Source organism: Aedes aegypti, chromosome 3 (assembly GCF_002204515.2).
Source record: "Aedes aegypti strain LVP_AGWG chromosome 3, AaegL5.0 Primary Assembly, whole genome shotgun sequence".
Taxonomy (NCBI): domain Eukaryota; kingdom Metazoa; phylum Arthropoda; class Insecta; order Diptera; family Culicidae; genus Aedes; species Aedes aegypti.
The window spans coordinates 397,303,456-397,319,842 of NC_035109.1; the positions used below are offsets into that span (position 1 = coordinate 397,303,456).

At 36.1% G+C, this 16,387-nt stretch overlaps 1 protein-coding gene across 1 annotated transcript in view; it reads left to right on the forward strand.

Moving 5' to 3' along the window:
- Positions 1-4,659: 4,659 nt before the first annotated feature.
- Positions 4,660-16,387, forward strand: part of LOC5567876 (ras association domain-containing protein 10) — a 143,106-nt gene continuing 131,378 nt past the window's right edge. Inside the window, exon 1 of the mRNA XM_001651857.2 lies at positions 4,660-5,716. The gene's annotated coding sequence lies outside the window, so the exon portion shown is untranslated. The remainder of the gene's footprint in view (positions 5,717-16,387) is intronic.

The following is a 16,387-nucleotide window of genomic DNA, read 5'->3' on the forward strand; positions in this document are numbered from 1 at the left end:
AATTCAAATAAGACGTTCATAATTTTTCGGGTTTTCTAGACCCATCCTTCCCCCTCTGTTACACTTTATCCAATACCCAGGGCCGTATTTCCAAATGTAGGGGCCTCGGGGCCAGAAAATTTCCTAAAAACTTGTCTTGTTAAAGTTTGAGGTACAATAATCCAGGGTAACATTGAATAATTTTTGGGGTGTTATACAGTCACCTCTCCACATCTCGATATCAAAGGGACCACCGAGATAGGGAGAGATCGAGACAAAGCACATATTTTTGATGAATACTAGATTGAAAAACACTCCGTTGCTAAGAAAGAAATACACAAATAGACGTCATTTAAATATATGCAGACTTAGGGGCTTAAGCAATCATCGACATAGGGAGAGATATCGAGATGTAAAACATCGAGATGTGGAGTGTCGACTGTGTAGCACCCCCCCTCTTTCCATGACTTTAATCGACTATTTCTTTACGAAAAAAGCGTTTTTTATGAAAAGTGCTTGAACAAACAATATTCCAAATGGTCTAAGTTTTTCGAAACCGGTTTGAATATTTTGAATATATATAGTAAATAGATTATTTACTGTTGAAACAGTAGACTTTTAGATTAATCTGAAGAGTATAGATTCACATTTTAATAACTATAGTGTTCATCTGGTTCGGTTTATCTTAAGTTATTTGAAAATCAATGGAGCTTCGGAGCTACTAAGGGAAAGAGAGGGTTAAATAATTTCATGTAAAGTCCAAATGTTGCAAGTTTTATTTTTTTATAACAAGTGCTGACACCCATCGCTCTACTTTGTTTTCTTGAAATTTCAAGAGTGTTTAAAAAAAACTTATGCGATATGGAGTAATATCAAACACCCATAAAATCAGTGATCGGTAATATGCAATATGTCGTTACTTACTTTTAAACCTTGGCCGCTTAAGCCAAATACGACGGCCAAATTCTTATTAGTCATCTGCTTTGGACACATTTTATTACAAAAAATCTTGTTCTTCGCTTTTGATACATTGATTACATTATTCCCCATTATCAATCTGCATACATTTCAAATACATTAGAATTACAGCATATTTTATGAATTCAACAAACCACCATTAAAGTCAGAAAAGTGAAGGCAAAATCGTAAATCATTGTTAAATTGCATTTTAAAATCTCTACATCTTTTAATCTCATTGGTCACAAGTTAACTTTTATATGTTATACAAATATTTTATGTGGTGAACTAATATTTGTGGGGGCCCCTAAAATGTGAGGGCCATGGCCCCCTCGGTTCCCACATAAATGTGGCAATGACAATACCTGATACATGCACTGTCACACTTCCGTAGACTAAAGCCTGAGTGGGACTTAAATCGAGTCTAGTATACGACACTGAAGACGGCCTTTCAGTTACGGTCGAAATACTTGTATCTGTCAAAGGATACAAACTCTAGTGTTATTAAACGATATAGTACTAAGTTCGGTTTTAATTTATGTATAGGTATTCCACTAATCAGCTCGAAGATTTATTATAATATGAAATTTAAACTAAATGTCCAAGCTCTAAAAAGTGCAGAACATCTTGTTCATGAAATTTAACATTATACACCTGATGTGCGTTTGAAGGATCTATAACCAACTTATTCGCGTATCGAATCGTTTTGTCTATCATGATCACAATAAAAATGCTCATCGTGGAGTCAGCAGGCTTAGACGCAACATAATCAAGCAACATACACCGCCAGCCAGAGAACAGTGAGGAGCATATCTTCCTTATGTACGACGGTGAGCAGCGCCAGCACTTGAGCTTTTTGAGCGCAAGGAGAAAGAGAGCCCAAATCCACTTGGCATTCCAACTCGAAGAGCGATTGTTGTTTTGCTCAAGTGGCTCAACTGCTGTTGGTTGGACGCTGCCTTCAGAGTGGTCCGTATTCAAAAAATCATGGCAAGAATTCCGCAATTTCAATATTTCACTAGTAGCAATCAAAATAGTTATTTATGCAAAAAGTTGCAAAATGATGATTTTTTCAGCACGAGTTGTACATTTATCCAACGAGGCCGAGTTGGATAAATACAACGAGTGCTAAAAAAATCGAGTTTTGCAACGAATTCCATACAACATTTTTTGCTATTTCGAAAAATGCCGTTTCAACTGGATGAACTCTAAAAGCACAAAGAAACATTTCAAGAGAAACCACATGGGCATACAGCCATGCGTAGTTTCAATTTAGTATTTTTCAATCACGTAGGCTGTGATACAGTAGTACCCAAGTAGCACTTTTCAGCACTGTTTCTTTCGGTAGGAAAAGTAGGCCGTTATGTTGATCAACTTCTCAATGAAAAGTTGATTGATTAGCAACGGAATTGCAAAAATGTTTTTGAGCATTAAGGGTTGAGTGCATAGAGTCTTTGTGGTTTTGGAAGAGTCGCGATTTTATAATATTGTGGCTATTACCAAAGTTGGTAATGATGGATGATTTAAATAAAAGATAACAAATTCCAGACTGCTTGCTAAGTAGGAGATTGTTTACATAACGACGGTTTATAACCGGTCTGACTCAGCCATTACCGTTAATCCCGCATGACATTTAAGAGTTTAGCAAATCCATTCTGAATAGGAAACCGTAGTGATTGCACTCATGAAAAAGGTCTCAAAAGGATTGAAACGTCGGAAAAATAAAAAAACTAGCATGTTCAATTCATTAATGATGGCTTAACCAACATTGTTTCACTCACATAACCTCAGCTGAAGCTTATCCAAGAAACATACTTTAAGGTACACCGGAGCAAGTTAAAATCACAACATTTATTAACGACGTGTACTTCTTTGCTCTGAAGAGTGTACGCTACGCTCCCGAGTTGTACTGCTCAACAGGTTATGAGCCCAGGAAAACAAAAAATGGCAGAAAAGTGGTGAGCAAATTCATAAGAGAACTGTCTGTTTTTATACAAGAAGATAAAAGAAAGAGATAATTTATGATTTGAATTATACCATGATTCGGAATATATTCCTTTGAAAAAATCTGGTCTATTTGGAAATATTAGTGACTAGCTTATCCAACGAAAACATGAAAGAACAGCCTATTTAAGAAAGAATTTCTGGTGAAATGTTTGCAGCTATGAGGTGAATGATCACTGTAACAACGTACATAGCATCACGTACAACCTATATTCATAAGAATGGAAAATATTTGTACAAAAACAAAATTGAGTTATAAACACCACCATGCTGTCCAAATACCGGTGATCAGGCAGCTGTTCAGCAAGACCATTTTGAGGGTTATGGGTTCGAATTCCTCCGGTGCCTGATTTTATGTATTGAACATTTCCTTGACGTCCTTGGGCATAGAGGTACATGTACACGAATGGTTAATTGACTAGGAAAACGATCAGTCAATAAAAAGCTTATTTTATTAAAATCTCATTCACAAATTTCGTAATGCTGAAGGGGGAAAAATATGTTGAGGTTGGTTGTCCTCAAAATGTTACAGCCCATACACAATATGTAGATTTCCCATACAAAAATGGTACGAGGGGGTGGGCTATTAACAAAATGACAATTTTTGGCGTTACGAAATTTATGAATGAACCCTTGAACTACGAAGGTGCCCACTAAGCTGACAAACAGGCACTGTCTCAGAAAGAATGAGAAGATAATAGTTGCCAACAAGATATTTCTAAAAAATAGCTGATATAAAAGAAGGGAAATTAAATTATGAACATTTTACCGACGAATTTAACGCGCCATTAATTACCAGTTTTCATTAGAGACGCATTTTTGTCCGCAAAACAAGATACTGCACTGTACCTCATACTATTCGGGGTAATGGCTTTCGGGGTAGTCACCCATTCGGGATAGTGGCTTTCGGGGTAATGGCATTCGGGGTAATGGCATTCGGGGTAATAGGAGGGAGCCTTTCCCAACATTTCAACAACTATATTGAAACATTGGGCAAATAAACACTTCGTTTTCTTCTTCTTCTTTTTTCTGGCGTTACGTCCCAACTGGGACAAAGCCTGCTTCTCAGCTTAGTGTTCTTATGAGCACTTCCACAGTTATTAACTGAGAGCTTTCTTTGACAATTGACCATTTTTGCATGTGTATATCGTGTGGCAGGTACGAAGATAATTTATGCCCTGGGAAGTCGAGAAAATTTCCAACCCGAAAAGATCCTCGATCGTTGGGATTCGAACCCACGACCCTCAGCTTGGTCTTGCTGAATAGCTGTGCGTTTACCGCTACGGCTATCTGGGCCCCACTTCGTTTTATTCTAATTAAAACTGCGTTGCAGGAAAATTAAGCATAATACAGTCAACTCTCCATATCTCGATATTGATAGGACCATCGAGATAGGGAGGTATCGACTACAGAACACTAAACCAGTGCAACTGCGATCTAAGGAACCATCGAGTTTGCCATGAAAACCAACCTTTACTATGGTTCATTAACTCGCTCTCCGCATCTCGATAGTACGGGAGTAGTTAACTGTATTGCAAGATGTTTCAAATACTGATCAAATCCGAGAACCAGTTTACGGTTTGCGCTCTGACAGATAACTTTTTATAAGGGCTTTGACCACTTATAAAAAGTTATCTGTTCATATTTATCAAGTATTTTTTTTAGTAAAAAGTCGGGATCGAAAAACTATGTTTGGAAATAGTTTAGTTAGTTTTTTTTAAATACCGTACCTCTGTGTGCCACCGTGCTTCTGAAGTGAGTTAAGTTTTCTGTGGGGTTGATCGGCACAAGAGGTCCAACCGTGTGCTCAGTGCTGGTTTCGAGTTGGATCGCGAAGCACACGGCAACAATACGCAGTCGCTGTCTATCGATCGAGCCAATGCCCAGTCGTAGTCATTTGACGTGCGCGGTCGCGTTGGATACGAACCCGAAATAACAAATCGCCCGGTGGTGCTTGGGAATACCGGTGAACACCTGTTCCGTTTGGTCCCGTAAGAACTTTTAGGCTGCTCGTCGAGGGGGAGTAGTGCTACTTTCGATTGGTGGTGCCAGTGAAAATTTGAACGCCTCAACATATCGATTGAAGAGGGTGTGTTGTATTGAAGAGTCACTTGACAATCGTTACGAAGTGCGTGCGTTTGATTTGGATTTGGAACTGAGACCAAGTGAGATATTAAGAGGTCAGCCCCGGATTTTTTTTTGTTGTGTTTGGATTGGAGAGATTTCAACGCCCCCGTTCTAATCACACACATGTGCTGTGCTGATTCCATGCTTTGCGCAGGCGCGTGCTTGTGCTTGAATGAATGATGACGAAGAGGATTTTTTCGCCTTGGAGCTGTTGGGCGTCGTGAAACAAAAACCCCATAGAAGAGATACCGCCAGAAGCAACAGCAGTAGCTGTTAAGCCAAAAAAAAACACCAACTCACTGTCTTTTTGGAAGCGGATTTTGGGTGGTGATTATGCGATTGACGGTGCGTTGCTAGTTCGGTATACCCTTAAGCTATCCGTCCATGGTGAAGTGTTTGCCAGTTGTTGTTGCTGTTGTTGATGATTGTGGTTTTTGCTGCGTTGGTTGCGGCCAGTAAATGACTTGGATTTGTGTTGTGGTGGCCTAAGCTGTTAGTTGTTGGTGGCTATCGTTGATTCCACGCCCCGTTCAGAGTGGAAGTGCCGAAGGCAGGAGGTGTTTATAATGTTTTATTGTTGTTATTAAGATTTGGCAGTTCGACACAGGCATTGGATACAGCTTGCACAGCCGGGCACAGGGACTCGCAGGTAAGTTTGAGCGGGTACATTTATCAGTTATCGATACCATACACTTTCTGAATGCCTATGCTATTTCAGAAAAGAATTTTAGAACTTAGAGGTTTAAAAACATTATTTGTTCTTAACAGTTACATTTAGATCCAATTTGTAACCTCTTTTATATTGGCATTCAATATTAAAAGTATGGCTTTTTCGCAGCTTAGACATTTTAAAACTTAAAAACATCGAACCCTGGCACAAAGATTTTCAAAAAACTTTGTGTTATGGCGGACTTGAAACGGTAATGGATGACGTATGTTGAGCATTGCTTTAGCGTTCATCGATTCTGTTTTAAACTTGACTGAGACGTCAAATTAAAAATCTAGGGTGTAAGATACCTGAAATCACAGGCACAGTTGGATGGTATAATTGATATATTCCACATAATTCAAGCATCACATTACACATGTCGATATATGTGGGCCAGACGTCAATTTTTCGGCCTGATATTGAAAAGTTTTTCTTTTCCTTTTTCACTTCTTATACTAGTTCCAGTTTTAAACAATCGAATTCAATAATTCATGGTATGTTTTTACCGAAAACAAATCAGCCTAAAAAAAAAGTTTTTTGGTTTTTCCAAATCCAAAGTATGTTTTCACGATTAACTAATGATCCCTCATGAATACTTTGAGCTCTCCGCTCTTAGGATGAAAACTGTTTTAGTCTTAAATTGTTCAGGAAAAAACACCTCGCTTTGAAGCAGGCTTATCAGTCAGAAGGAGAGTATGCGTTAATTTATATCAGAAAAAAATATCATTTATCTGCCATGTAGGATGTAGTCTCTGTGAAAGGTGAGGTCTTATGAAATTTTTAGAGAATTGTAAGGCATGTTATGGATTTGGAGTAAAGGGTGAAGCCTATAAGGAAACTATGGATTAAATTTAAAATATAACTGGAAACAGTTGTAAAGCAATTGAACAAAAACAAATTTGTACTTTATTTTATAAATGTTGATGATTCAAAATACACAAAGGGATGTCTTTGCAAAAATGGAGTCTACGGTGTAGCTTAAAAATTAATTCGTCTACGAAAACTTCAAGTAGTACCCTTCTCTGAAAAACTTCTCCAGAAGTTCTTTCAGAGTTTTTTTCAATGAATTATTTAAACTTTTTTCCTCAAAAAATCCTCAAACACTTTCTATTGGATTACCTAAGCAATTTATTCTAAGAAGTCCTTGACATATGCTTTTCATATTTCGTCAGTACTTCTTCCTGAAGATCATTAGAATTTTCTCCAAAAAATCCTACATCTTCTCAATAAATTCCTCATTAAATTATACAGGTTTCCTATCAGTAACACCTCCAGGTTTTTTAGGACAAAAGCTATAAGCACATCCAGAAATTCTCTTGGTATTATTCTAGAAGTTGATTTTCATAAAACTGCCTCTAAGAACTCCTGTTTTGTTTTCCCCAGGATATTAGATTATTTTTATAATTCCTTCATAAATTCATTCTTTCGTTATTTTTTCATTAAATTTTGAAGAAGTGTTTCTTAAAAAAATTATCCAGGCAGACACTATGACCGTCTTTCATAAGAACTCATATAGTATCCTTCAAGAATTCCTTAAGGAATTTTTCCAGAAAATCATCTTGGAGTTTCCCGAGGCATTTTTCAAAAATTTGTCCATAAAAAACCTTGTAGTTTTTTTTTGGATTCTTAAAGAATTTGTACCAGGAAGTACCGTTTTGATTCGAATCCCGGACAGCTTCAAATTCCGGACACTCTACTTTGTATGGGAAAGATTTCACTAGAAATGTTTCAAAATGCGCCGTCAAAAAGTTCTCAATTTTAAAGATGATTTTTATAAACATTTTACATAGCAACCCATGAAAATTTACAATGTTCAACAAGTTTTGACGTCTTTCTAACGGCTTAGTGCGTTAAATTAATGATTCGACTATTCTGATTATGTATTTCAAGAGCTGTCCGGAATTCAAATCAAAGTGTCCGGAATATGAAGCGAAAGTGTGGTTGTGTCCGGAATAAAAATCATGAAGAGGCCGAACATTTTTATTTATCAAAGTGAATTAATGATGTGGAATCCAAATATTCATCCACCATTCGAAAATCAAGTGTTTGCAAGGCCTGATTACGCTAAAGTTTTGAACAGAACGATTCAATTTATAGGTGTAGTGATTAGTTGTACTTCACTGAAGCCTTAAGTGTCCGTAATATGAATCAAAACGGTACCAGGAACTCCTTTTAAAAATATCCCTCCGGAAAAAAATTTCACAAGGTTCTCCAGATATTCATCCTCTAGAACAGTGTTTCCCAAACTTTTTTGACATTTACCTCCTTGAGGCCAATAATTTTTGGAATCACCCCTCTGATATGTATTTTGAACATTTGTTTTAAGCGCTTTACTAAGCTGATGTTTAGAACCATTTCTAATCATTAGAGCACCGAATATTTGTCATTTTGTCAAGTAAACAAGTGCAGTATTTATAGTGTAATTAAGATGTTCCGATACGTAGTTTCGTGGAGAAAAAAGTTATTGACTCGCATGTTTGGAACAGAGATATGCAATAAACAACTTATTCAATAATTAAGAATAATATCAACAAATTGACCGATACATATCCGATTTACCAGACAAATGACTTTTAATTCCGTTTTACACCGAAGCAATTCTTGGTGGAACATCCTTTTAAGCTGAAAACTAAATCAATTGGTCATCACCAGTAAGTGACCAATCGATCAAGTTAAACGTATGTCTGATATAAACATAGGAGCAAAAATTTTAGCATTGGCTTTGATTCATCTTCACCTTAAGTTACCTTACGTGTATTACAAGCTACGGAATCAGGTTATGCTCAACTGCAAACAGTTTTGGGTCACTTTTGCTCTTAAAGTCTAATATAATTTGAGTTGTTAATTTGTCTTCATGTAATATGTTAAAATATATTACGCTTATTTCCCCTCTGGACTACTACAGCAGTTTTAGCAAATAAAGAAACGCTGTGATATAAATAATGATATCTGTGACTCCAATTTAATCCAGGCTAAGTTATTTTTTGGGAAAGTGTCAGTTACCGAAGAATTCTATAAAATACACATAAGGTGAGAGAGCTTGGAATCCTAATTCAATAATGTTTCGAAACTTTAAAGATACAAATCTCACGAAAAAAACATCACGACTGTACATTTTCTATTTTAGCTTTGAGCATTAGCAGAAAGTTTAAAATAAGAAGCCCGAATTCGTACCTTAGTTATTTCTGCAAATTAGTTCCTTTGAAATCTGGGTTAGAGGCACAAACCGGCCATTGTGACAGCCATTTTTGGATTCCAAGCTGTTTTAAGGACTGTTCATTTTATAAAGTAGACACTTTGTTTATGCTACATCTTTTTTAATTATTGATAAAATCGTAATCGGTTTTCTATGCATCGTTCAAGTATTATTCTACAATGCAATGAAAATATAAGATTTTAGAAAAGGCTTTTGGTTGAAGAGCTAAATCGTTTTTCCAAAAACTCCTCAGAAAAGCTGATTGTCAAAGTTTAACATTATTTTTCGCAAAACAAAAATCCTTATTTTTATAAACAAATTGTATGTTTGTATCCTTTACTATTCTAATAAAGGTGTATCTTTTAAAAAATGAATTATATTCCACCATTCACTGACATTAGGTAACATTAGTGAATTATCCATTTATGCCCAAATTTGTTGATAGACCATCCTTATCCTCCCAGCAAAAGAGAAAACTAAAAAGCGTGTTCAAAACTAGTTTAGATTACTAAAGAAACTATATTTGTATAAACGAGAGGTAAATCGCGAGTTTAAACCGCAGTCTTAAGTATAAATTTTTCTCTTTATGGTCGTTTTAAAAAAAGGCTCATACTTCTAAAATCATATTCGCATATTTACGGATCTACAGCAAATTGTAAACGTTTTTCTCCGAATATTTCAATTGATAATCTCAGAATATCATATTATGAAAATAATATGTGGAAAATAAAATCGATTTTATTACAGCAGTGTTGCCAATTTTGATGATTGTCATTTTGCTTTGAACGGTCTTCTAAAAATAAAGCAATTGTTTTTCTATTGTGCTTTAAATGTGACGTGGGGACTAAATAAGTGACTCTATGAAGGCGTAAGTGATATTTAATGTTAATACTATATTAGCACTATCGTCAGAACTTACTTGGAACCAAAAAATTCTACTCATATCAGTTTCCTTCAAATTTAACATATTTTCTACAGAAATATCGAGGAAAATTATTATTTAACATCTGGTGAATTGTTGCTCCAAAATAAACTTGATTTTTCCCATCAGGCCTCTGATTGATGTTACTTTCGAAGAACAAGCCTTTTACGAAAATAAAAAATACAGATTGTCGAATTTTCCAGTCAATTTCTAACAATCATTGATTTTGATATCCTCAAAAAATCGACCGTACTAAATGTTGTTCCTTATTCGTGTGCAATTAAATTATTTTGGAGAATATTGTATTATCACAACCTTTTACAATACTAGTCGAACGATGTACAGAAAACCGATTGAAATTTCATTGATAAATTAAAAAGTTACAGCATGCACAAGGTGCCCACTTTATAAAATGAACAGTCCTTATATGAGTCCTCCTTGGAATCGACTCTAACAAGTTAGTTTTATTTTTCTTCTAAACTGTCAAAATCGGGCGGTAAGAGAGTGTTTTGAAAGATCCAAGCTGACGTATTCTTTTTCGCGTGCAATCGAAGTGTTATTAATTTAACGATCCTCCTTACTAACACATATCCCTCCCAGTAACCTTTGTGGAGATGCAGAGGCAATGAGATATACCTATCTTAGTTGTCACATGTCGCCCGAAGAAGATAGCATGAGCATGATTGACCACCCGCAGTTGCTACTTCCAGTGTAATCGCGGCAGTCGACACGTTTTCGTTGACATTCGACAGCCTTCACCTCCAGCATTCAAAACACGAGCGATTAAACGAATGTACAAGAGAAAGATGTCAATTGAATGCAGCTGACCACGATAGCTTCGTTAGGCATGTGTTTGAATTGTATGCAAAGCTTATGATTTATGAAAATGTCATCGTGTCAGACGACGTTCATTTCACAGTTTTTTGTGATTCTCGATGATCATTCTACCGCCCGTGTTGCGTGTGAGAGTTGATGCTAGCGGATGAATGCAGAAAAATAAAATGCCTGCTGACCATGGCAACGAAACGAACGTCGCGCAAAGTGTTGAATGTTTACAGCACTGATGTCAACATCTATAAAAAACAACACCAAACAAAATTTCAAACCACAGAAAAAACGACAAAACATGGACATGTCCTCGGAAAATCTGCAACATATCCGGTCTACCATCGAATGCTTCCAGATGAATCCATTTTAGAAACTTTGAACATATAAGCATCGCATAACGCAAAAAGTGATTTAATTATACGTACAATCTGATTACCTGGGAAGACCTCATCAAGTCTCTTGCCAAAGAGAACTACAAGTACTTCTTAGATGAACTTTTAAACCCTTGAGGAAGCCGAAGGATGTCGTAGGTAAATTGGTAGAATTATAGAAAATTTATCAATCGTAACCTTAGATCATATTTTGCATGATTTTTATAAGAATCACAGGAAAAACCTTTGACTTCAGCCAAGAAGAAATTACTTGAATAATTATTGTAGCATTTCGTAGTGGAAAGCCTGAACGAACATTTTAAAGAATTCATCAAAAATTAAGTTGCGAAATCATACGATTTTTTAGAAAGATTCTGGTATAATCTGTAGATGAAAAGGGACGAAATAATCACACTCGATGGGTTGAATCTTCATAGATTTTTATTTGTTTTTATCCTCATCTTGTCAACACAACAGAGAATGGCTTAGGGCTTGTTACAAGACTGACAGTTTTCTTTTAGCCTGCTGATACTCAACTGCCAGTGATACTCGGTAACGAATTGTTGAGGATCATTCGAGCAAGCTTGCTTTTTTATTTCGCTCCAGTAAGTTATAAATTTTACAAGATGCACATCGTTTGACGCGTTAACGTGATTGATTCTGTGCATCAGATCATTCTTTGTCCGTATCAAAATATAGATTTTTAATTACAGAATCCTCATTGAACCTCAGTTTCTAAAACTGACACTCTGTTGCTTGTGAAGATCAAAAATACCAACGACAAACAATCATCGATGTTTTTTTTTCTCCATCTACTTTTGTGCCATCTTCATTACAATCAAATTAGTGTTGGTGAGGTTCCTTTGATGGTGGCATAAATGTCAGTGAATTGAGTTTAATGAGTATGATTCTATTTGTCCTTGAATGAAATACCAAAATCTCTACCATGAGGCTGAAAATCTCCTTAATAAAGGTAAAAATAATAATAATCTCTGTAAGACGTGCCTGGAAAAACTGCATGAGAATTCCTTCACTTTTGCAACTTATTGAATAAAACTTATCTTTGGACAAAGTTTCCCGACTCTGCCACTAGGTGTTTATGCTTGTTCGTTTTCTAGTGTAAAACTTTTGTGCCTTCCTTTTATCCTGAAAGCATATTTGTATGAATTCCTCTAATGACTCCTATTACAATTGGTGGAAAATTTCCTGAAATTGTCTGTAGAGAATTTACATGAGGAATTTCTGGAGAAATCCCAGGAAGAACGCATTTCTTCAACACTTTGTTTTTGGATGAATTCCTTTAAAAATATATGTAGGATCTACTGGAGGAACCGGTTCCCCTCATTGGTCTGCATTCTGACGTAGCAGGTGCCATTGCACTATGTTCTATTTTCTCGTTTTCATGCGTTTTTTGGATAGCGGCCTAACCGTTGATTTTAGCGATATAGTTTGTTTGGAGAAATTTCTTGGTATATTAAAGCGCAACTTTTGACGAAAAAAGTTTTGTGATCAATCCACCTAGCAGTGAGATAGAAAAACTATTTTTTCAAAACATTTAAATAGACATATGATGTCTTCGGCAAAGTTGTAGAATTGGCAATTTGAAACAACTTTGTCGAAGACACAATTTTTCTATCTCTTATACTTTTTGAGATATATGCCGTTGTATGTGAATGACCCCTAAAATTCATATTTTTTATCATTACTTTTTTCCAAGATTTTTAACATTTTTTGTGTTTTTTACAAACTTGTTTGTCATAGAAAAACCCGTGTTTTTGCTGAGCATATCATCACCCTATCTTTTGGAGTAACAAAGTTATTCATGAATTACTCTTTTTTCAAGGGGTAGTTTAGGCCTCTATAACTGGCTTCAGCGCAAAATGGCGCAGACAACTCTTACAAATCATGAAAGTACCATATCTCCCCTTTCGGCAGTTGATAAAAACTTTTGTCTATAAGCGTCTTTGCATGGGTTTTTACTATCAAACAAATAAGCCTTATTAAAACGAATTCGACTGATAATTCTTTTACTTTAAGAGATAGAGAGGAGCAATGTTCAGCAAAAACACGCGTTTTAAGATGTTTAACAACTTTGTGGAAGACACGAAAAATGTTAAAAATCTTTTAAAAGAGTTACGAATTTTTTAACTTAAAGTACACAAATTTGTATGAAAAAAATCGTTTAAAATCATTTTCGTTTATAACTTTTTACTTAAATTTTAAACATATTCCATGTCTTCTACAAAGTTGTTAAACATCTTAAAACGCGTAGTTTTGCTGAACATTGCTCCACTCTATCTCTTAAAGTAAAAGAATTATCAGTCGAATTCGTTTTAATAAGGCTTATTTGTTTGATAGTAAAAACCCATGCAAAGACGCTTATAGACAAAAGTTTTTATCAACTGCCGAAAGGGGAGATATGGTACTTTCATGATTTGTAAGAGTTGTCTGTGCCATTTTTCGCCGAAGCCAGTTATAGAAGCCTAAACTACCCCTTGAAAAAAGAGTAATTCATGAATAACTTTGTTACTCCAAAAGATAGGGTGATGATATGTTCAGCAAAAACACGGGTTTTTCTATGACAAACAAGTTTGTAAAAAACACAAAAAATGTTAAAAATCTTGGAAAAAAGTAATGATAAAAAATATGAATTTTAGGGGTCATTCACATACAACGGCATATATCTCAAAAAGTATAAGAGATAGAAAAATTGTGTCTTCGACATGAAGTAATTCATGAATTATTTTGTTACTTCAAAAGATAGGGTGATGATATGTTCGGCAAAAACATGGGTTTTTCTATGACAAACAACTTTGTAGGAAGCACAAAAAATATTAAAAATCTTGGAAAAAAGTTATGATAAAAAACATGATTTTTAGGGGTCATTCACATACAACGGCATATATCTCAAAAAGTATAAGAGATAGAAAAATTGTGTCTTAGACAAAGTTGTTTCAAATTGCCAATACTACAACTTTGCTGAAGACACCATATGTCTATCTAAATGTTTTGAAAAAATAGTTTTTCTATCTCACTGCTAGGTGGATTGATCACAAAGCTTTTTTTCGTCAAAAGCTGCGCTTTAATAAACCAAGAAACTTCTCCAAACAAACTATATCGCTAAAATCAACGGTTTGGGCGCTATTCAAAAAGCGCATGAAATCGAGAAAATAAAACACAGTGCATTGTTGCCTTAAAAGTAGAAGATCATCAGCACTTACACACTGAGGATGTCTGTTAATCCCAAGCTGTTGTCTGGAGACCATGGCTAGTTCCTTGTGAGAGTGCAGCTGATCTGGCGATACTGGAGTAGCAACCACGGGCGGCCAATCAAGCTCGAGCACAAGCTCTCTTGGTGGAATTGGTGGTAAAGTTACTGGATGAAATCCCCCTTTGAGAACCACTGGAGTGTTTTCGGAGCAATCACCATGGAAATTATTTCCGTTGGAGAATTGCTAAATCTAGACGGGTTGGTGGTCTAATTAGTAGCGCTTCTGCTTTATAAGCAGAAGGTCATGGGTTTAATTCCAGGCCCGTCCCTTTCCTCGTACTTTGTAGATGTATCCATTATCTACTTCTATCTTCCTTTCATAATCTATTACACCTTAAATATTCGTTCTGCTAGAGCCATAGACGGGCAAGAAACCGTTTCCCTGCGCTTCCATTCTTCCATCATTTTAGCACGCCTTTCCTTACGCCTGACACATAGGCAGTCTGCTAACCGCAAAGCAAGCCTCTCTGCCTTGCCTCTACACCTTCCCGCATAAATTGACGTAGATGTGAGAACCAGTTTTAAATGCATTGTGACGTGGCAGGCACTATTATTGCCTAAAAATAGAAGATCACCAGCACTTATACACTGGGGTGTCTGTTAGTCTCAGGCAGTCATCTGGTAGGTTCCTTGAGTAAGTATAGCTGATTTGGCGATGCTGGAGTAGAAACCACGGAGGCCAATCAAGCTCAAGCTAATTCGTTGAAAAATTGCTAAAATTAATAATATACGAATACTTGGGAGAATAGCTAGAGGAATCTTTAGAGCGATTAAGAAGCAATATTTGAAGAATTGTCTGTATGTACATTTATGCAAGAGGCGATTCGATACAATTCAAAAACTTATCGTTCTTACAATCGTCAAAAAGATTCAATGATTGACTTTTGCCGACTGATTCTGTACCTTGAACGTACAGTCCTAAAAGTAATATCTGGATGAATCACAGTACAAAGCTTGTACCTTGATAGCAACAGCGCAGCGTCACGCTACTGCCGGTGTATTGTAGAGTTTCATCTTCGTCGATTTTGGCTAGTACTTCTCCAGTTGACTTGAATGAAAGTTTCCCAAAACTTAGTCTTAGAATTCTCATCAACACCAGTAGACAATAACATGGAGACATTTTTGATGAGAAGGGCCTAAGAAACAATTTTACTGAGAAAAGTGTTGATATCATCACTACACTATGCTGCTAACCATACTCTTCTGATAGAGCAATTGAAAGCCAAGATTTTTATTAAAAAAAACTATGGTTTTTAGTACTGCGCCCATCTGTCACTACGCTTCTGTTTGTCACTGTTCATTCATCAGCCCGAAAAGTTTTATTTATTTATTTTTTCTCTTTCCACATCTCCCGCTCTTCCCCATCAGAGCTCGATTATCGGTAATATCGTTTAGTCGCACCATTACAGCTTCTTTATTCAAATTTTTATGGTGCGAAAAAGTCAGCTTAGTTTTTCTTTCCCCGGTTTGATTCCATGTTCTTCGGTGTTATGCGTTTTTGTTTTCTATCTTGTTGCTATTATTATTGTTTCTTTTTTTTATTTCCCTCACTGCCATTTGACCATCATCATCTAGCGTCTGTTTTGCCACACCAATCTCGGGGTGTTATTTTTTCGCGTTTTATAGTATACTACAAAGCTAAATAGTTTTTTTCCGGCATTTTCTTCTTTTTTTCCGAGGGTCGGTCAGCATTTTAAATCCCTCAGTATCGTAATCACAATAGGGGAGATGAACTAAAAGACGTATAATTTACTCAGTTACGCTGTACCGAGAGTTTTGATTTACTGCCTGCGAGTTTGAGAGCAAAAACAAGTAACACTTAAAACTGGGCGCAGGTTGCTTCACTGGCTTTGGGTGCGGTGCTTTTTTCGGCGAAATACTAAAGTTGTTTGCAACATCGAAACCACGAAAGGAAAAATGAAAACAATTGTTGCTGGGTGGTGCTGTTTCTGGTTGCTAGATGAGGACTACCCAGCTCAAATTAATCTAACGTTATTAAATAACTTGGGAATCGTGTAAGTGC